This window comes from Bombina bombina, chromosome 1 (genome assembly GCF_027579735.1).
Source record: "Bombina bombina isolate aBomBom1 chromosome 1, aBomBom1.pri, whole genome shotgun sequence".
In the NCBI taxonomy this organism is placed as follows: Eukaryota; Metazoa; Chordata; class Amphibia; order Anura; family Bombinatoridae; genus Bombina; species Bombina bombina.
Window position 1 is genome coordinate 722,732,514 of NC_069499.1, and position 23,428 is coordinate 722,755,941.

The 23,428-nt window shown below is 39.3% G+C and overlaps 1 protein-coding gene across 5 annotated transcripts in view; it reads right to left on the bottom strand.

The window, feature by feature from the left end:
* ARHGEF6 (Rac/Cdc42 guanine nucleotide exchange factor 6) overlaps positions 1 to 23,428 on the bottom strand; it is a 283,838-nt gene that overhangs the window by 91,171 nt on the left and 169,239 nt on the right. The gene's annotated exons all lie outside the window — the stretch shown is intronic.

A 23,428-nucleotide genomic window follows, 5' to 3' on the forward strand; every position in this document is an offset into this window, starting at 1 on the left:
TTCAGCCGAAGCAAAAACATCAAACTTGTAAAATTTAGTTGCCCCCTTACAAATCTGATCCATAGAAGCTTCGTTCTTAAAAGCCCAAGAGGAAGCCACTGCTCTAGTAGAATGAGCCGTAATCCTCTGAGAAGGTTTATGTGCCGCTGTCTCATAAGCAAAGCGGATAACACTCTTTAACCAAAAAGATAAGGAAGTTGAAGAGACCTTCTAACCCTTACGCTTCCCGGGAATAGACAACAAACAAGGAAGAAGTTTGTCTAAAATCCTTAGTAGCCTGAAGATAGAACATCAAGGCGCGAACCACGTCCAAATTATGAAGCAAACGTTCCTTCGAAGAAGAAGGATTGGGACACAAGGAAGGAATCACAATCTCTTGATTGATGTTGCCGTCTGACATGACCGTAGGACAGCCTTATCAGAATGTAACACCAGATAAGGAGTCTAATATTGCAAGGCAGCAATCTCAGATACTCTGTGTACAGAAACAATAGCCAGTAGAAAAAGAACCTTCCAGGACAACAATTTAATGTCAATTCCATGCATAGGCTCAAACAGAGCCTGTTGCAAAACCTTAAGAACAAGATTTAGACTCCAAGGAGGAACCTTAGATCTAAACACAGGTCTGATCCTAGTCAGAGCCGTAACAAAGGACTGTACATCTGGAGCCTCTTGTGCAGTAAAAACAGACAGGGTCGAAATCTGTCACCTCAGGGAACTGGCAGGCAGGCCCTTCTCCAGTCCATCCTGGAGAAATGCTAGGATCCTGGCAACCTTAACTTTATGCCAGGAAAACCCACGCTCTTCACACCAGAATAAGTAGGCTCTCCACAGCTTGAAAGAGTATCAAATAGCTCTCTCTGAAAAACATCTCTTGGCAAGGACTAAGCGTTCAATCTCCAAGCAGTCAGCTTCAGAGAATCTAGAATTTGATGAACAAAAGGACCTTGTTCCAGCAGATCCCTGCGACAAGGTAACTTTCACAGAGGAGATGATGACATCCCCACCAGATCTGTGAACCACATCCTTCACGGCCACGATGGAGCAAACAGTATCACTGATGCCTGCTCCTGCTTGATGTGGGCCACTACACGAGGAAGGAGTGGTAACGGCGGGAAAAGGTAAATTAGACTGAACCTCCAAGGCACTGCTAATGCATCTATTAGCTCCGCCGGAGGATCCCTGAACCTCAACCCATATCTGGGTAGCTTGGTATTGGGACGGGACGCTATGAGATCTATCTCCAGCGTCCCACACCTGTTGCATATCTCCGCAAACACTTCGGGATGGAGAGACCATTCCCTCGGATGAAAGGATTGTCTGCTGAGAAAATCCGCTTCCTAGTTGTCCACACCCAGAATGTGGATCGCTGACAGCAAACAGCTGTGTGTCTCTGCCCACTCCAGAATCCAAGATACTTCCCTCATTGCTAGGGAGCTTCTTGTTCCATACTGATGATTGATGTAAGCCACCAAAGGTTATTTTGTCTGATTGGAATCTGATAAACTTGGACGAACCGAGAAGGGGCCAAGCCTTCAGAGCATTGAAGATTGGCCGAAGTTCCAGAATGTTGATCGGGAGGGAACATTCCTCCTGAGTCCCCAGGCCCTGTGCCTTCTTGGTGCCCCAAACAGCTCCCCATCCTGATAGACTTGCTTCCGTAGTCACAATCTCCCAGGATGGTCTTAAGAAGGATGTCCCTCAGGACAGATGATCTGGACAGAGCCACCAAGATAGCGATTCTCTCAACCTGTTGTCCGGAGAAATCTGTTGGGACAGATCCGAATGATCACTGTTCCACTGCCTCAGCATGCACAGTTGCGACGGTCTAAGATGGAATCTGACAAAGGGAATGATATCCATGCTGGACACCATGAGATCAATCACCTCCATATACTGAGCCACAGAGGGCCTTAAGGAGGTTCGGAGGGCAAGACATGCCGAAGCTAGCTTGCAACGTCTCTGGTCTGTTAGGAATATCCTCATGTCTATAGAGTCTATTATAGAACCGAGGAATTCCACCCTGGTGCTTTAATAGGATTATCTTCCATCCATGAGATCGAAGAAGAGAGAGAAAAGACATTGAATGGTCCTCCAACAGATGAAAAGATGGAGCTTGTACTAGAATAGGGAGCTACTGCTATACCCCGGGTTCTGGCAACGGCTAGAAGAGCCCCTAGAACCTTTGTAAAAATTATTGGAGCAGTAGCTAGACCAAACAGAAGTACAATGAACTGGAAGTGCTGGTCTAGGAATGCAAACCTTAGAAACTGGAAGTGATCCTTGTGGATTGGAACGTGAAGGTAAGCATCCTTCAGATCTATAGTAGTCATGAACGGTCCTTCCTGAACTAAGGGAAGAATGGACCTTATCGTCTCCATCTTGAATGAGGGGACATTTAGAAATTTGTTTAAGCACTTTAGGTCCAGAATCGGGCGGAAAGTTCCCTCCTTCTTTGGGACCATGAAAAGGTTTGAATAGTATCCCAAACCTCTGTCTGCGATAGGTACTGGGACAATGACTCCTATGGAGGACAGGTCCAGCACGCACCCCAGAAAGGTTTCCCTCTTTTCTGGTCGGGAAGACAGGATTGAGAGGAGAAATCTGCCCTTGGGTGGATGAGACTTGAAACCTATCTTGTATCCCTGAGCTATGACCTCCAGGACCCATGGATCCTGCACGTCCCTGAACCAAGCGTCTAAAAAGAGTGACAGTCTGCCCCCTATACAAACCAGAGCGGATCAGGGGCCCCCACTTCATGACGATTTAGTCTCAGCGGGCTTCTTGGTCTGCTTGGACTTATTCTAGGACTGAACCGGCTTCCAAGTACTCTTGCATCGAGATTACGAGTTTTGCGGTAACAGGGGTGCGTTGCTAATAAGCATTTTTTTTTCACCGCTCATTTAAGATAACGCTGGTATTACAGGTTTTTTTCAACCCGGCGTTATCCGCAAAAAGGTGAGCGTAGAGCAAAATTTAGCTCCACATATCACCTCAATACCAGCGTTGCTTACGGTAGCGGTGAGCAGGTAAAATGTGCTCATGCACGATTTCCCCATAGGAATTAATGGGGCAGAATTGGCTGAAAAAAAACCTAACACTTGCAAAAAAGCAGCGTTCAGCTTCTAACGCAGCCCTATTGATTCCTAAAAGTTATGTCTACACCTAACACCCTAACATGAACCCAGAGTCTAAACACCCCTAATCTTACACTTATTAACCCCTAATCTGCCGCCCCCGACATCGCCGACACCTGCATAATATTATTAACCCCTAATCTGCCGCTCCGGACACCGCCGCCACCTACATTATCCCTATGTCCACCTAATCTGCTGCCCACAACATCGCCGAACCCTACATTATATTTATTAACCCTAATCTGCTGCACCCAATGTCGCCGCAACCTACCTACAATTATTAACCCCTAATCTGCCGCCCCATCGTCACCCCTAATCTTACACTTATTAACCCCTAATCTGCCGCCCCCGACATCGCCCACACCTGCATAATATTATTAAACTCCTAATCTGCCACTCCGGACACCGCCGCCACCTACATTATCCCTATGTACCCCTAATCTGCTGCCCCCAACATCGCCGAACGCTACATTATATTTATTAACCCCTAATCTGCCGCCCCCAATGTCGCCGCAACCTACCTACAATTATTAACCCCTAATCTGCTGCCCCCAACGTCACCGCTACTATATTAAATGTATTAACCCCTAAACCTAAGTCTATACCTAAGTCTAACACCCCCCTAACTTAAATATAATTTAAATAAAACGAAATAAAATTACTAAAATTAAATAAATTAATCCTATTTAAAACTAAATACTTACCTATAAAATAAACCTTAAGCTAGCTACAATATAACTAATAGTTACATTTGTATCTATCTTAGGGTTTATATTTATTTTACAGGCAACTTTGTATGTATTTTAATTAGGTACAATAGTTATTAGTTATTAACTATATAATAACTACCTAGTTAAAATAAAGACAAATATACCTGTAAAATAAATCCTAACCTAAATTACAATTACACCTAACACTACACTATCATTAAATTAATTACCTAAACTAACTACAATTAAAAACAATTAAATTAAATAAACTAAAGTACAAAAAAACCCCCACTAAATTACAGAAAATAAAAAAATTATTACAAGAATTTTAAACTAATTACACCTAATCTAATCCCCCTAATAAAATAAAAAAAAACCCCAAAATAATAAAATTCCCTACCCTATACTAAATTACAAATAGCCCTTAAAAGGGCGTTTTACGGGGCATTGCCCCAAAGTAATCTGTACAAAAAAATACAATAACCCCCCCAACATTAAAACCCACCACCCACACACCCAACCCTACTCTAAAACCCACCCAATCCCCCCTTAATAAAACCTAACACTACCCCCTTGAAGATCACCCTACCTTGAGCCGTCTTCACCCAGCCGGCCACAAGTGGTCCTCCAGAGGGGCAGAAGTCTTCATCCGATCCGGGGCAGAAGAGGACCTCCAGATGGACAGAAGTCTTCATCCAGGCGGCATCTTCTATCTTCATCCATCCTGAGCGGAGCGGGTCCATCTTCAAGCCAGCCGACGTTAAGCATCCTCTTCTTCCGACAACTCCCGACGAATGAAGGTTCCTTTAAATGACGTCATCCAAGATGGCGTACCTTGAATTCCGATTGGCTGATAGAATCCTATCAGCCAATCGGAATTAAGGTAGGAAAAATCCTATTGGCTGATGCAATCAGCCAATAGGATTGAAGATCCAATCAGCCAATAGAATTTTTTGTACCTTAATTCCGATTGGCTGATAGAATCCTATCAGCCAATCGGAATTCAAGGGACGCCATCTTGGATGACGTCATTTAAAGGAACCTTCATTCGTCGGGAGTCGTCGGAAGAAGAGGATGCTTCGCGTCGGCTGGCTTCAAGATGGATCCGCTCCTCTCCGGATGGATGAAGATAGAAGATGCCGCCTGGATGAAGACTTCTGCCCATCTGGAGGTCCTCTTCTGCCCAGATCGGATGAAGACTTCTGCCCCTCTGGAGGACCACTTGTGCCCGGCTGGGTGAAGATGGCTCAAGGTAGGGTGATCTTCAAGGGGGTAGTGTTAGGTTTTATTAAGGGGGGATTGGGTGGGTTTTAGAGTAGGGTTGGGTGTGTGGGTGGTGGGTTTTGGGGGGATTGGGTGGGTTTTAGAGTAGGGTTGGGTGTGTGGGTGGTGGGTTTTAATGTTGGGGGGGTATTTTTTTTTTTTTACAGGTAAAAGAGCTGATTACTTTGGGGCAATGCCCCGTAAAACAACCTTTTAAGGGCTATTTGTAATTTAGTATAGGGTAGGGCATTTTATTATTTTGGGGGGCTTTTTTATTTTATTAGGGGATTAGATTAGGTGTAATTAGTTTAAAATTCTTGTAATTATTTTTTTATTTTCTGTAATTTAGTGTTTTGTTTTTTTTGTACTTTAGTTTATTTAATTTAATTGTATTTAATTGTAGTTAGTTTAGGTAATTAATTTGATGATAGTGTAGTGTTAGGTGTAATTGTAATTTACGTTAGGATTTATTTTACAGGTATATTTGTCTTTATTTTAACTAGGTAGTTATTATATAGTTAATAACTATTTAATAACTATTGTACCTAGTTAAAATAAATACAAAGTTGCCTGTAAAATACATATAAACCCTAAGATAGTTACAATGTAATTATTAGTTATATTGTAGCTAGCTTAGGGTTTATTTTATAGGTAAGTATTTAGTTTTAAATAGGATTAATTTATTTAATTTTAGTAATTTTATTTCGTTTTATTTAAATTATATTTAAGTTAGGGGGGGTTAGGGTTAGACTTAGGTTTAAGGGTTAATACATTTAATATAGTTGCCGCGACGTTGGGGGCGGCAGATTAGGGGTTAATAAATGTAGGTAGGTGGCGGCGATGTTAGGGATGGCAGATTAGGGGTTCATAAAATTTAACTAGTGTTTGCGAGGCGGGAGTGCGGCGGTTTAGGGGTTAATATATTTATTAAAGTGGCGCCGATGTCCGGTCAGCAGATTAGGGGTTAAAAACTTTATTTAAGTGTTTCCGATGTAGGGGGGCCTTGGTTTAGGGGTTAATAGGTAGTTTATGGGTGTTAGTGTACTTTTTATCACTTTAGTTAAGAGTTTTATGTTACGGCGTTAGCCCATAAAACTCTTAACTACTGACTTTTAAAAGCGGTCTACAGCTCACTTCTTCCAAGACTCGTAATACCGGCGTCCCATTGAAAATATAGGATACGCAATTTATGTAAGGGGATTTGCGGTAAGCTCGAGTCGCGGAAGAAAAGTGAGCGATACACCTGTACCTGCCAGACTCGTAATTCCAGCGGGAGTTAAAAAGCAGTGTTGGTACCTCTCAACGCTGCTTTTTAAGGCTAACACAAGACTCGTAATCTAGCCGTTGGTTTGCTTGGGCTTAGCGGATGACTGCTGTCGTTGGGATTTATCAGAACAAAAGGAACGAAAAGTATAAACGCACCAAAGAAGGCACCCTTGCCCCCTTTAACTGTAGATATAATGGAGTCCAGGCCTGGATGAAATAAAATGTTTCCCTTAACCCCTTAATGACCACATCATTTTTCCATTTTCTGTCCGTTTGGGACCAAGGCTATTTTTACATTTTTGCGGTGTTTGTGTTTAGCTGTAATTTTCCTCTTACTCATTTACTGTACCCACATATATTATATACCGTTTTTCTCGACAATAAATGGACTTTCTAAAGATATCATTATTTTCATCATATCTTTTAATTTGCTATACATTCTGTTACAAAATATGAGGAAAAAATGGAAAAAAAAACACACTTTTTCTAACTTTGACCCCCAAAATCTGTTACACAACTACAACCACAAAAAATACCCATGCTAAATAGTTTCTAAATTTTGTCCCGAGTTTAGAAATACCCAATGTTTACATGTTCTTTGCTTTTTTGCAAGTTATAGGGTAATAAATACAAGTAGCACTTTGCTATTTCCAAACCACTTTTTTTCAAAATTAGCGCTAGTTACATTGGAACACTGATATCTTTAAGGAATCCCTGAATATCCCTTAACATGTATATAATTTGTTTTAGAAGACAACCCAAAGTATTGATCTAGGCCCATTTTGGTATATTTCTTGCCACTATTTGACCGCCAAAAGCGATCAGATAAGAAAAATCGTTTACTTTTTCACAAACTTTAGGTTTCTCACTGAAATTATTTACAAACAGCTTGTGCAATTATGGCATAAATGGTTGTAAATGATTCTCTGGGATCCCCATTGTTCAGAAATAGCAGACATATGAGGCTTTGGCATTGCTTTTTGGTAATTAGAAGACCGCTAAATGCCACTGCGCACCACACGTGTATTATGCCCAGCAGTGAAGGGGTTAATTAGGGCACTTGTAGGGAGCTTGTAGGGTTAATTTTAGCTTTAGTGTAGTAGACAACCTAAAGTATTGATCTAGGCCCATTTTGGTATATTTCATGCCACCATTTCACCGCCAAATGCGATCAAATAAAAAAAAATTGTTCACTTTTTCACAAACTTTTGGTTTCTCACTGAAATTATTTACAAACAGCTTGTGCAATCATATTACAAATGGTTGTAAATGCTTCTCTGGGATCCCCTTTGTTCAGAAATAGCAGACATATATGGCTTTGACGTTGCTTTTTGGCAATTAGAAGGCCGCTAAATGCCGCTGCGCACACACGTGTATTATGTCTAGCAGTGAAGGAGTTAATTAGGTAGCTTATAGGGAGCTTGCAGGGTTAATTTTAGCTTTAGTGTAGAGATCAGCCTCCCACCTGACACATCACACCCCCTGATCCCTCCCAAACAGCTCCCTGTTTGCATCACAGAAAAAAGAATTAGCAATTCTCAAGGCTTTAATTCTTTCCTTGATAACGTCAAGGGGACCCTCCACCTCGATTAATGCCGATAAGGAGTCGCACCAGTAGGTAGCTGCTCCAACAACCATGGCAACAGCCTCTGCCGGTTGAAACAAATATCCAGTATGTTGAAACCATCTTTCTTAGAAGAGTTTCCATCTTTTTATCCATCAGCTCTCAGAACGACGAGCTATCCTCAAGCGGGATAGTAGTGCGTTTGGCAAGCATGGAGATAGCACCATCCACCTTAGGGACGGAACCCCACAACTCCAATTGAGAGTCCGGGACCAGGAATCATTTTTTAAAGGAAGATGAAGGGGAAAAGGAGGATTCAATTCTGTCCCATTTGTTCTTAATAATGCTCGCCATCTTTACAAGCACAGGAAAAGTTAAAGACACTACGCTGTCCTTGTAATCTCTGTCTAATTTAGGAATCAAAGGTTCATCAGGCAGCTTGGCCTCTGGAACCTCTAATGTAGACAGGACTTCCATTAGAAGAAAACATAAGTGTTCAATTTTAAATCTAAAGGCTGATTCCTCCGCAGCAGGAGGCTTAGAGGCAGCAGACTCCGTCCCAGAAAGTTTATCCTCTGAAGCCTCAGAGCGCAACTCATCCTCAGATAACTGAGACAGAGAAGTGAAATCCAATAAATTACTTGATGACCCCGGGGCAGGAGAGCAATGTTTAACCTTCCGCTTGCGTTTAGCAGGGCGAGGTAAAGCACTGAGAGCCTTAGACACCGTCGTTTGTAACTGCGTGGTAAAATTTGGTGGTAAAAGGCCCCCTCCAGATGGAGGATTAAATATGCTGCGTGTGTAGAAGGAGATGAATGTAGAGTATGCAACTCATGGGACGGCGAGTCCTCAGAGGTCGAACGCTCAGTGGTACTAAAAGGGTTAACCTTCTTTGACCGAATAACGTTGTCAAGGCATGTGGAACATAATTGAGAGGACAGGCATACCAAAGCCTCTTCACAATATAAACAGGTATTACTATTTGGAATAGAGGGAGTACCCTCTAATATATCAGAATCCTCCATAGCTTAAGCTAATGACAGCAGGACACAGAAAATAAACTATCTTTATACTCCCAATGGCTGGGGCACTCACCACCTCCTAGACCCAGACAATACAGAGAAATAGCGTCTTCTCCAACAGCCAGCTCGGTCAGAAAAGAGGAAATGAAAGCGAGTCCACTCCAGGCCACATGGTGCGCAAGGCAGGACTACCGCTGCTATGAGAAAAAGCGTTCCAAGCTACAAGCTGTGCAGCACTCAAAGTGAAAGTAAAAACCTGTATGTTCCAGCCACATAACAAACAGCTTATGAGCCCAAAAAAATCTCACACATAAAGCAGCATAAAATCAAAGCATCACATTTGATTAATCCCCACTTTTCAATAAACCCCCTCAGGAGATATTAACCCATGATTCTATTAAGATAAAAGGAGCCACACTGTGACCCTGTCTTCTAGCGTTTTCAACATATGTAAAAATTGAAACGATCTTACCAGAATCCATGCTGTGGAGCAGAAACACAACCTCTCAAGTGTGACAGTCTTGTAGCATAGCTCCTGACATGGACTTGAGTAAGAAAACAAGCAGGCAGTGAAACTCGTCAACACTGGATGGGTTCGCAGAAAGACTCTCCCTGCTTTTCCAGACTAACTTTCGTCAATGCTCTCACTGAGAGTCTGACAAGACTACTTAAAACTCCAGTCCTATATCAATGGGCAGATACCCTTCCTAAGGAACTACTCCGAAATCTTCTGACACTTCTCTGCTATCCTCCTGTGATGAAAGGCAAAGAATGACTGGGGAATAGGGGAAGTGGGAGAGGTATTTAAGCCTTTGGCTGGTGGTGTGCCAGGTTCAGTATTTCCCAACAGTAAGGAATGATGCCGTGGACTCTCCTTATATTAAGAAGGAAATAACTGTCAATCTCCCTTGGTCTAGGGCAGGGGTCGCCAACCTTTCAGACCTCGGGGACCACTAAACTCACAGTTTTGAATCCTGTGGACCACTAACATGAATTCTTTTAAGAGGGTACAAACCTCTATGTGTTTATAAGAGAGAAATAGTTTTTTTAAGATTTTCTTTTTTATATACTTTAATTCCACTATTTCAAGCCGACACTATACTAACCTCTGCTGGCTTTAGAATGGAAACATCTTTCTCTGAGCAGCATGCCTGGTGATAAAGAGATAAAAATACAATCTAGCTATGCAAGTTGCGCAGTACTACGCAATTTGCGTAGGGAGATTGTAATTTAACTTCTCCTCCGTTGGTTTACGCTGATGTCCAGTCAGGCACTGTAGGGAGTTGCGGCGCGACGGTAGTGACACCATCAGAGGAGATTGATTCCTGCTTGATGGTCCATGGACCACTGGTTGGAGACCACTGGTCTAGGGCTCCATGCAAGATATCACCTTGTGGAGTTTTGATGATCATGAGAATGGTGAGAAATCAGCCCAGAACTACATGGGAGGATCTTGTCAATGATCTCAAGGCAGCTGGGACCATAGTCACCAAGAAAACAATTGGTAACACACTACGCCGTGAAGGACTGAAATCCTACAGCGCTCGCAAAGTCCCCCTGCTCAAGAAAACACATGTTCAGGCCCGTCTGAAGTTTGCCATTGAAAATCTGAATGATTCAGAGGAGAACTGGGTGAAAGTGTTGTGTTCAGATGAGACCAAAATTGAGCTTTTTGACATCAACTCAATTCACCATGTTTGGAGGAGGAGGAATGGTACCTATAACCCCAAGAACACCATCCTCATCGTCAAACATGGAGATGGAAACATTATGCTTTGGGGGTGTTTTTCTGCTAAGGGTACAGGACAACTTCCCTGCATCAAAGGGACGATGGACGGGGTCATGTACCGTCAAATCTTGGGTGAGAACTTCCTTCCCTCAGCCAGGGCATTGAAAATGTATAGTAGATGGGTATTTCAGCATGACAATGACCCAAAACACATGGCCAAGGCAACAAAGGAGTGGCTCCAGAAGAATCACATTAAGGCCCTGGAGTGACCTAGCCAGTCTCCAGACCTTAATCCAATAGAAAATCTGTGGAGGGAGCTGAAGGTTCAAGTTGCCAAACGTCAGCCTTAAAACCTTAATGACTTGGAAAGGATCTGCAAAGAGAAGTGGGACAAAATTCCTCTTGAGATGTGTACAAACCTAGTGGCCAACTACAAGAAACGTCTGACCTCTGTGATTGCCAACAAGGGTTTTGTCACCAAGTACTAAGTCATGTTTTGCGAAGGGGCCAAATATTTATTTCACTCATTAAAATGCAAATCAATGTATAACTTTTTTTAAATTAGTTTTTCCAGATTTTTTGTTGTTATTCTGTCTCTCACTGTTCAAAAAAACCTACCATTAAAATTAAAGACTGATCATTTCTTTGTCAGTGGGCAAACGTACAAAATCAGCAGGGGATCAAATAATTTTTCCCTCACTGTAGATGATTCCTAGTTTAAAAAAAGAAAGAAAGATTACATGACGTATTAAATAAAGCAATTCTATTACAGAAGGGTCTTGCTCTGAAGAGGATAAGACTAGTAAGTCATCAAAAATAAAAAAATAAAATAATAAAAGCCTGATAAAAATGTTGAAAGAATTAAGTGCACATCATCAGGCGCACAAACTAATAGTAGGTTTGTCGGAAAAACGTTATTTAAAAAAATACAAATAAAAAATAAATTAAAAAGAACATTCTACAAAGTGTACTGGCATTTGTATTTTAATCCCTTGGATGCCAGAGACAACTGATTATCCAATTAACTATTGAGATACATGTGATTTACTAAGCTAATGTGCATGCAACTATTGCAGGAAATAATAATATATATACAGTATATTAAAGGCTTGTTCTAATAATCTAATTGCTATATTTATAGATACAATGATTAGCAATTATAATTAAAGGGAGATAAAACCCAACATTATTCTTTTATAATTCAGACAGAGCATGAGACTTTAAACAACTTTCTAATTTCCTTCCATTATCAAATTTTCACAACATTCTTGATATAATTTGTTGAAAAGCAAGGATGTAAGCTGCACATGTCTGGACCACTATATGGCAGCAGTGTTGCAAGAATGCTATCCATTTTCAAGAGCACTAGATGGCAGCACTATTTCTTATCATGTAGTGCTTTAAACACCTACCTAGGTATCTGTTCTACAAAGAATACTATGGGGATGAAGCAAATTTGATAATAGAAGTAAACTAAAACTTTTTTTAAAATTGTATGCTCGGTCTGAGTCCCAAAAGAAACAGTTTGGGTTTCATATCCCTTTAAGATAAAGTACTTAATCATACAAGCTTTTTATAGAAACCTAGTATATTTTACTATTAATTAGCAAAAACAAGTTATAATACCAATAACATAACTGAACTCAAGGTACTGTTATTTTTTCCTTTCTATATTTTTTTTCTTTCTGAGATCTAAACAAACTCCAGATGAGGAAAGGCTACATTTTAATCCTATTCTGTATAACTTTTTATTTCCACTCTGTAAAACTAGTTTGCCTTTGCAGAATTACAAAGAAACACCTACTCAAATAGCCTTTGCTGAAGTCTTCAACGGCCACAAAAATGGCTAAACAGTTTGAATTTCTCTAAGTTCTGTGCAACATTTTCCAACTCTCCAGTTTTCTGAGAATTACAAGTCTAACCTAATAATGAGTAAACACATGAAGCATCTATTGTCACGGGGAAACATACACAATGTGGTTTAGAAGAGATGCAATATTCGTTTCATTAAAAGGGGCAAAACCTCCTGTGTGTGCATTAATAATTCAAAATATATGTATACACTCACATTAATAGAGAGAAAAAAAAGTGTTTAAAAACTTTGCTCAAATAATTAATTTACTAATTTAGATTAACATAAAGATGCAAAATAAATACTCAATAAAAAAGATGCATTTAACATTGCACAAGCAGTTCTGGTGAAATTCTTGTGCAATGCCGCCCCCTGCACATTCGCGGCCGCTAGCAGGGGGTGTAAATCATCCCGATCGTTTGTGATCGGGATGATTGCAGTCCGCAACCATATACATATATATATATATATATATATACATACATACATACACACCCACACACAGTGTGTATATATATATATATATATATATATATATATATTATGTATATTATATATAATGCTTTCAACACCCACCCATTTATATTTTATTACTCAAAACCTGGTAAGCAAAGAGTTAAGTGTTTGCAATTTTTACTTCATACACATACTATTAAGTGATATGTCATTTGGAGATTATCTTCGTATGTAAGTGATCTTGTTAGTGTATGGATTTATTTTTGGTTGAGATAAGCACAGTTTCAATTGTTGGTGATAATTATATATACGGAACAAACAGAATACTATCTTGGTACCAATTGTATCTCCCTAAAAGTGACTGTGTTGATATAGCCTAACCTTTGGATACTACGAAATTCTGTTGTAGAAAGTTTTTTATAAAAATTTGAGTGATAAGGTTTTTCTATTGTTTAAATAATTATATGGATTCAGTCGGAAAAAACATATATATTTTTATGTGTGGTTCCTTGTTATGATATATATTTAATACTGCAGAGCTATAGCTTGGAAGTTTTTTATATAGAAGTTTTTTTATATATATATAAGTTTTTTATGTATGAATTTGCACGGAATGAATGTGGAGAGTGTTATTAAAAGTGTGTATATTTTAAGAAAAGTTAGTTCTAAGTAATGAATTTGGGTGATTTTATTTTTTTGTGAATAGATCAAATCTAATTAATAAATCCTAGTTTTTTCAATATTTGTGGAATTAATTATTGAATTTTTTTTTTCCTTAGAGATCCAGTAAGAATATATTCACACATTTAAAAGGATAGATATTGTGGTAAAGAGAGAGATTTATGGTCTAAATAAGAATTATTTTTTCGGAATTTGACAATTATTATTAGTATATTGAAAACGAAACCCACAGCTTCTAGCACCATCTAAATTTAATTATTTTTTCTTTGTACCAAAATCTACTACCTAGGAAGGAGGTAGCTACATTAGATTGGCCAGGTGGGAGGAGTCTAGCGCTTCACATCACATTGTTTTTAAAAAAGCACAGTTTCAGAGCCTTCCCACCTTTGTTACTATAAACTTAGTTCCTAACATCTTCACAATGACCAATCATAATAGGGTGTAATTCTCTTCTTTCCAATAAGGTGTCATATTCCACTGCAACATGCAAGGAGCTTAATAAAAGTATGTTTTTACTGGCTATCCCCCCTAGAAAAGACTCCAGATATACATCAAAGTTGAGAGGGAGGTAATTTTCCCTTCTTGCCCAACCTGCAGATGTTAATGTTTTAAAATTAAAAAAAGAAAAATTAATTTTGACCTGTAAAATCCCTGAGACATGAAAAAGAAATAAGGGCCTAATAATCTAAAGCTCTGGTATGGCAAGATTATCTGAGAAGTATCATCCATACTACAAGGTTCCTCAAGGAATTTTAGAAAGGAAAATGTTACATTGAGAGCTGTTTATCTAGCTGAAAATTTATATTTTGGCCTTCCAGTATACCGAATCTCTCAATAATAATGCAAGGAACAGTGAAAGGAATAAAAGGAAAATTCGAGAGAAAAGTGTGATGAGGGTTGATAAGAAATAGACAGTAGAAAGAAAAAACTTTTCTACCAAAGACTGCTTCAGAAGAAGCAAATACATTAAAATGGTAAAATTGAGTAAATGTATGCAAAGAAGACCAAGTTGCTGCTTTGCAAATCTGATCAACCGAAGCTTCATTCTTAAAAGCCCAAGAAGTGGCGACTGATCTAGTAGAATGAGCTGTAATTCTCAGAGGCGGAGAATGTCCCACTCCAAATAAGCCTTGTGAATCAAAAGCTTTAACCAAGATGCCAAATAAATGACAGAGGCTTTCTGACCTTTCCTAGGACCAGAAAAAACAACAAATAGACTAGAAATCTTTCTGAAATCTTTAGTAGCTTCAACGTAATATTTCAAAGCTTTTACAACATCCAAAGAATGTAAACATCTTTCAAGAGTATTTTTAGGATTAGGACACAAAGAAGGAACAACAATTTCCCTACTAATGTTAGAATTCACAACCTTAGTAACAGATTTAAACGAAATCCGTAAAACAGCTGTATCCTGATGGAAAATCAGAAAAGGAGACTCACAAGATAGAGCAGACAATTCAAAAATCTTCTAGCTGAAGAAATAGCCAAAAACATAATTTATGTAAGAACTTACCTGATAAATTCATTTCTTTCATATTAGCAAGAGTCCATGAGCTAGTGACGTATGGGATATACATTCCTACCAGGAGGGGCAAAGTTTCCCAAACCTCAAAATGCCTATAAATACACCCCTCACCACACCAACAATTCAGTTTAACGAATAGCCAAGAAGTGGGGTGATAAAAAAAAAGTGCGAAAGCATATAAAATAAGGAATTGGAATTATTGTGCTTTATACAAAAATCATAACCACCACAAAAAAAGGGCGGGCCTCATGGACTCTTGCTAATATGAAAGAAATGAATTTATCAGGTAAGTTCTTACATAAATTATGTTTTCTTTCATGTAATTAGCAAGAGTCCATGAGCTAGTGACGTATGGGATAATGACTACCCAAGATGTGGATCTTTCCACACAAGAGTCACTAGAGAGGGAGGGATAAAATAAAGACAGCCAATTCCTGCTGAAAATAATCCACACCCAAAAATAAAGTTTAATGAAAAACATAAGCAGAAGATTCAAACTGAAACCGCTGCCTGAAGTACTTTTCTACCAAAAACTGCTTCAGAAGAAGAAAATACATCAAAATGGTAGAATTTAGTAAAAGTATGCAAAGAGGACCAAGTTGCTGCTTTGCAAATCTGGTCAACCGAAGCTTCATTCCTAAACGCCCAGGAAGTAGAAACTGACCTAGTAGAATGAGCTGTAATTCTTTGAGGCGGAGTTTTACCCGACTCAACATAGGCAAGATGAATTAAAGATTTCAACCAAGATGCCAAAGAAATGGCAGAAGCTTTCTGGCCTTTTCTAGAACCGGAAAAGATAACAAATAAACTAGAAGTCTTACGGAAAGATTTCGTAGCTTCAACATAATATTTCAAAGCTCTAACAACATCCAAAGAATGCAACGATTTCTCCTTAGAATTCTTAGGATTAGGACATAATGAAGGAACCACAATTTCTCTACTAATGTTGTTGGAATTCACAACTTTAGGTAAAAATTCAAAAGAAGTTCGCAACACCGCCTTATCCTGATGAAAAATCAGAAAAGGAGACTCACAAGAAAGAGCAGATAATTCAGAAACTCTTCTGGCAGAAGAGATGGCCAAAAGGAACAAAACTTTCCAAGAAAGTAATTTAATGTCCAATGAATGCATAGGTTCAAAGGGAGGAGCTTGAAGAGCTCCCAGAACCAAATTCAAACTCCAAGGAGGAGAAATTGACTTAATAACAGGTTTTATACGAACCAAAGCTTGTACAAAACAATGAATATCAGGAAGAATAGCAATCTTTCTGTGAAAAAGAACAGAAAGAGCAGAGATTTGTCCTTTCAAAGAACTTGCGGACAAACCCTTATCTAAACCATCCTGAAGAAACTGTAAAATTCTCGGTATTCTAAAAGAATGCCAAGAAAAATGATGAGAAAGACACCAAGAAATATAAGTCTTCCAGACTCTATAATATATCTCTCGAGATACAGATTTACGAGCCTGTAACATAGTATTAATCACAGAGACAGAGAAACCTCTTTGACCAAGAATCAAGCGTTCAATCTCCATACCTTTAAATTTAAGGATTTCAGATCCTGATGGAAAAAAGGACCTTGTGACAGAAGGTCTGGTCTTAACGGAAGAGTCCACGGTTGGCAAGAGGCCATCCGGACAAGATCCGCATACCAAAACCTGTGAGGCCATGCCGGAGCTACCAGCAGAACAAACGAGCATTCCTTCAGAATCTTGGAGATTACTCTTGGAAGAAGAACTAGAGGCGGAAAGATATAGGCAGGATGATACTTCCAAGGAAGTGATAATGCATCCACTGCCTCCGCCTGAGGATCCTGGGATCTGGACAGATACCTGGGAAGTTTCTTGTTTAGATGGGACGCCATCAGATCTATTTCTGGAAGTTCCCACATTTGAACAATCTGAAGAAATACCTCTGGGTGAAGAGACCATTCGCCCGGATGCAACGTTTGGCGACTGAGATAATCCGCTTCCCAATTGTCTATACCTGGGATATGAACCGCAGAGATTAGACAGGAGCTGGATTCCGCCCAAAATAAAATTTGAGATACTTCTTTCATAGCCAGAGGACTGTGAGTCCCTCCTTGATGATTGATGTATGCCACAGTTGTGACATTGTCTGTCTGAAAACAAATGAACGATTCTCTCTTCAGAAGAGGCCAAAACTGAAGAGCTCTGAAAATTGCACGGAGTTCCAAAATATTGATCGGTAATCTCACCTCCTGAGATTCCCAAACTCCTTGTGCCGTCAGAGATCCCGACACAGCTCCCCAACCTGTGAGACTTGCATCTGTTGAAATTACAGTCCAGGTCGGAAGCACAAAAGAAGCCCCCTGAATTAAACGATGGTGATCTGTCCACCATGTTAGAGAGTGTCGAACAATCGGTTTTAAAGATATTAATTGAGATATCTTCGTGTAATCCTTGCACCATTGCTTCAGCATACAGAGATGAAGAGGTCGCATGTGAAAACGAGCAAAGGGGATCGCGTCCGATGCAGCAGTCATAAGACCTAGAATTTCCATGCATAAGGCTACCGAAGGGAATGATTGTGACTGAAGGTTTCAACAAGCTGCAATCAATTTTAGACGTCTCTTGTCTGTTAAAGACAGAGTCATGGACACTGAATCCATCTGGAAACCCAGAAAGGTTACCTTTGTCTGAGGAATCAAAGAACTTTTTGGTAAATTGATCCTCCAACCATGATCTTGAAGAAACAACACAAGTCGATTCGTATGAGATTCTGCTAAATGTAAAGACTGAGCAAGTACCAAGATATCGTCCAAATAAGGAAATACCACAATACCCTGTTCTCTGATTACAGACAGAAGGGCACCGAGAACCTTTGTAAAAATTCTTGGAGCTGTAGCTAGGCCAAACGGCAGAGCCACAAACTGGTAATGCTTGTCCAGAAAAGAGAATCTCAGGAACTGATAATGATCTGGATGAATCGGAATATGCAGATATGCATCCTGTAAATCTATTGTGGACATATAATTCCCTTGCTGAACAAAAGGCAAGATAGTCCTTACAGTTACCATCTTGAACGTTGGTATTCTTACATAACGATTCAATATTTTTAGATCCAGAACTGGTCTGAAGGAATTCTCCTTCTTTGGTACAATGAAGAGATTTGAATAAAACCCCATCCCCTGTTCCAGAACTGGAACTGGCATAATTACTCCAGTCAACTCTAGATCTGAAACACATTTCAGAAATGCTTGAGCTTTTACTGGATTTACTGGGACACGGGAAAGAAAAAATCTCTTTGCAGGAGGTCTCATCTTGAAACCAATTCTGTACCCTTCTGAAACAATGCTCTGAATCCAAAGATTGTGAACAGAATTGATCCAAATTTCCTTGAAAAAACGTAACCTGCCCCCTACCAGCTGAGCTGGAATGAGGGCCGCACCTTCATGTGGACTTAGAAGCAGGCTTTGCCTTTCTAGCTGGCTTGGATTTATTCCAAACTGGAGATGGCTTCCAAACTGAAACTGCTCCTGAGGATGAAGGATCAGGCTTTTGTTCTTTGTTGAAACGAAAGGAACGAAAACGATTATTAGCCCTGCTTTTACCTTTAGATTTTTTATCCTGTGGTAAAAAAGTTCCTTTCCCACCAGTAACAGTTGAAATAATGGAATCCAACTGTGAACCAAATAATTTGTTACCCTGGAAAGAAATGGAAAGTAAAGTTGATTTAGAAGCCATATCAGCATTCCAAGTTTTAAGCCATAAAGCTCTTCTAGCTAAAATAGCTAGAGACATAAACCTGACATCAACTCTGATAATATCAAAAATGGCATCACAGATAAAATTATTAGCATGCTGTAGAAGAATAATAATATCATGAGAATCATGATGTGTTACTTGTTGCGCTAAAGTTTCCAACCAGAAAGTTGAAGCTGCAGCAACATCAGCCAAAGATATAGCAGGTCTAAGAAGATTACCTGAACACAGATAAGCTTTTCTTAGAAAGGATTCAATTTTCCTATCTAAAGGATCCTTAAACGAAGTACCATCTGACGTAGGAATAGTAGTACGTTTAGCAAGGGTAGAAATAGCCCCATCAACTTTAGGGATTTTGTCCCAAAATTCTAATCTGTCAGACGGCACAGGATATAATCGCTTAAAACGTTTAGAAGGAGTAAATGAATTACCCAATTTATCCCATTCTTTGGAAATTACTGCAGAAATAGCATTAGGAACAGGAAAAACTTCTGAAATAACCACAGGAGATTTAAATACCTTATCCAAACGTTTAGAATTAGTATCAAGAGGACCAGAATCCTCAATTTCTAAAGCAATTAGTACTTCTTTAAGTAAAGAACGAATAAATTCCATTTTAAATAAATATGAAGATTTATCAGCATCAACCTCTGAGACAGAATCCTCTGAACCAGAAGAGTCATCAGAATCAGAATGATGATGTTCATTTAAAAATTCATCTGTAGGGAGAGAAGTTTTAAAAGATTTTTTACGTTTACTAGAAGGAGAAATAACAGACATAGCCTTCTTTATGGATTCAGAAACAAAATCTCTTATATTATCAGGAACATTCTGCACCTTAGATGTTGAAGGAACTGCAACAGGCAATGGTACTTTACTAAAGGAAATATTATCTGCTTTAACAAGTTTGTCATGACAATCAATACAAACAACAGCTGGAGGAATAGCTACCAAAAGTTTACAGCAGATACACTTAGCTTTGGTAGATCCAGCATTAGACAGTGATTTTCCTGTAGTATCTTCTGACTCAGATGCAACGTGAGACATCTTGCAATATGTAAGAGAAAAAACAACATATATATAAAGCAAAATTGATCAAATTCCTTAAATGACAGTTTCAGGAATGGGAAAAAATGCCAAAGAACAAGCTTCTAGCAACCAGAAGCAATGAAAAATGAGGCTTAAATAATGTGGAGACAAAAGCGACGCCCATATTTTTCGCGCCAATAAGACGCCCACATTATTTGGCGCCTAAATGCTTTTTGGCGCCAAAATGACGCCACATCCGGAACGCCGACATTTTTGGCGCAAAATAACGTCAAAAAATGACGCAACTTCCGGCGACACGTATGACGCCGGAAACGGAAACAAATTTTTTGCGCCAAAAAAGTCCGCGCCAAGAATGACGCAATAAAATGAAGCATTTTCAGCCCCCGCGAGCCTAACAGCCCACAGGGAAGAGTCAAATTTTTGAAGGTAAGAAAAAATGATTAAATCAAATGCATTATCCCAAATATGAAACTGACTGTCTGAAAATAAGGAAAGTTGAACATTCTGAGTCAAGGCAAATAAATGTTTGAATACATATATTTAGAACTTTATAAACAAAGTGCCCAACCATAGCTTAGAGTGTCACAGAAAATAAGATTTACTTACCCCAGGACACTCATCTACATGTTTGTAGAAAGCCAAACCAGTACTGAAACGAGAATCAGCAGAGGTAATGGTATATATAAGAGTATATCGTCGATCTGAAAAGGGAGGTAAGAGATGAATCTCTACGACCGATAACAGAGAACCTATGAAATAGACCCCGTAGAAGGAGATCACTGCATTCAAATAGGCAATACTCTCCTCACATCCCTCTGACATTCACTGCACGCTGAGAGGAAAACCGGGCTCCAACTTGCTGCGGAGCGCATATCAACGTAGAATCTAGCACAAACTTACTTCACCACCTCCATCGGAGGCAAAGTTTGTAAAACTGAATTGTGGGTGTGGTGAGGGGTGTATTTATAGGCATTTTGAGGTTTGGGAAACTTTGCCCCTCCTGGTAGGAATGTATATCCCATACGTCACTAGCTCATGGACTCTTGCTAATTACATGAAAGAAAGCTGAAGAAATAGCCAAAAGGAACAATACTTTCCAAGAAAGTAGTTTAATATCCAAAGAATGCATAGGCTCAAATGGAGGAGCCTTTAAAGCCAATAAAACCAAATTAAGACTCCAAGGAGGAGAAATTGATTTAATAACAGGCTTGATACGAACCAAAGCCTGAACAAAACAGTAAATGTCAGGAAGATTAGCAATCTTTCTTATGAAATAAAACAGAAAGTAGAGATTTTTCCCTTCAAAGTACTTGCAGACAAACCTTTATCCAAACCATACTGAAGAAACTGTAAAATTCTAGGAATTCTAAAGAAATGCCAAGAGAATTTATGAGAAGAACACCATAAAAACATAATTTATGTAAGAACTTACCTGATAAATTCATTTCTTTCATATTAGCAAGAGTCCATGAGCTAGTGACGTATGGGATATACATTCCTACCAGGAGGGGCAAAGTTTCCCAAACCTCAAAATGCCTATAAATACACCCCTCACCACACCCACAATTCAGTTTAACGAATAGCCAAGAAGTGGGGTGATAAGAAAGGAGTTAAAGCATAAAAATAAGGAATTGGAATAATTGTGCTTTATACAAAAAAATCATAACCGCCACAACAAAGGGTGGGCCTCATGGACTCTTGCTAATATGAAAGAAATGAATATATCAGGTAAGTTCTTACATAAATTATGTTTTCTTTCATGTAATTAGCAAGAGTCCATGAGCTAGTGATGTATGGGATAATAAATACCCAAGATGTGGAACTTCCACGCAAGAGTCACTAGAGAGGGAGGGATAAAATAAAGACAGCCAATTCCGCTGAAAAATAATAATAATCCACAACCCAAAACAAAAGTTTTAATCTCAATGATGAAAAAAACTGAAATTATAAGCAGAAGATTCAAACTGAAACAGCTGCCTGAAGTACTTTTCTACCAAAAACTGCTTCAGAAGAAGAAAACACATCAAAATGGTAGAATTTAGTAAAAGTATGCAAAGAAGACCAAGTTGCTGCTTTGCAAATCTGATCAACAGAAGCTTCATTCCGAAACGCCCAGGAAGTAGAAACTGACCTAGTAGAATGAGCCGTAATTCTTTGAGGCGGGGATTTACCCGACTCTACATAAGCATGATGAATCAAAGACTTTAACCAAGACGCCAAAGAAATGGCGGAGGCCTTCTGACCTTATCTGAACCCAGAAAAGATAACAAATAGACTAGAAGTCTTTCTAAAACCTTTAGTAGCTTCAACATAATATTTCAAAGCTCTTACTACATCCAAAGAATGTAAAGATCTCTCCTTTGAATTCTTAGGATTAGGACACAATGAAGGAACCACAATTTCTCTACTAATGTTGTTAGAATTCACAACCTTAGGTAAAAATTTAAATGAAGTCCGCAACACTGCCTTATCCTGATGAAAAATCAGAAAAGGAGATTCACAAGAAAGAGCAGATAACTCAGAAACTCTTCTGGCAGAAGAGATGGCCAAAAGGAACAGAACTTTCCAAGAAAGTAATTTAATGTCCAGAGAATGCATAGGTTCAAACGGAGGAGCTTGTAAAGCCCTCAGAACCAAATTAAGACTCCAAGGAGGAGAGATTGACTTAATGACAGGTTTGATACGAACCAAAGCCTGTACAAAACAATGAATATCAGGAAGATTAGCAATCTTTCTGTGAAAAAGAACAGAAAGAGCAGAGATTTGTCCTTTCAAAGAACTTGCAGACAAACCTTTATCCAAACCATCCTGAAGAAACTGTAAAATTCTAGGAATTCTGAAAGAATGCCAGGAGAATTTATGAGAAGAACACCAAGAAATGTAAGTCTTCCAGACTCGATAATAAATCTTCCTAGACACAGATTTACGAGCCTGTAACATAGTATTAATTACTGAGTCAGAGAAACCTCTATGACTAAGAATCAAGCGTTCAATTTCCATACCTTCAAATTTAATGATTTGAGATCCTGATGGAAAAAAGGGCCTTGAGATAGAAGGTCTGGTCTTAACGGAAGAGTCCAAGGTTGGCAACTGGCCATCCGAATGAGATCCGCATACCAAAACCTGTGAGGCCATGCTGGAGCCACCAGCAACACAAACGAACGTTCCATTAGAATTTTGGAAATCACCTTTGGAAGAAGAACTAGAGGCGGAAAGATATAGGCAGGATGATAATTCCAAGGAAGCGACAACGTGTCCACTGCCTCCGCCTGAGGGTCCCTGGATCTGGACAGATACCTGGGAAGTTTCTTGTTTAGATGAGAGGCCATCAGATCTATTTCTGGAAGTCCCCAGATTTGAACAATCTGAAGAAATACCTCTGGGTGAAGGGACCATTCGCCCGGATGTAACGTCTGGTGACTGAGATAATCCGCTTCCCAATTGTCTACA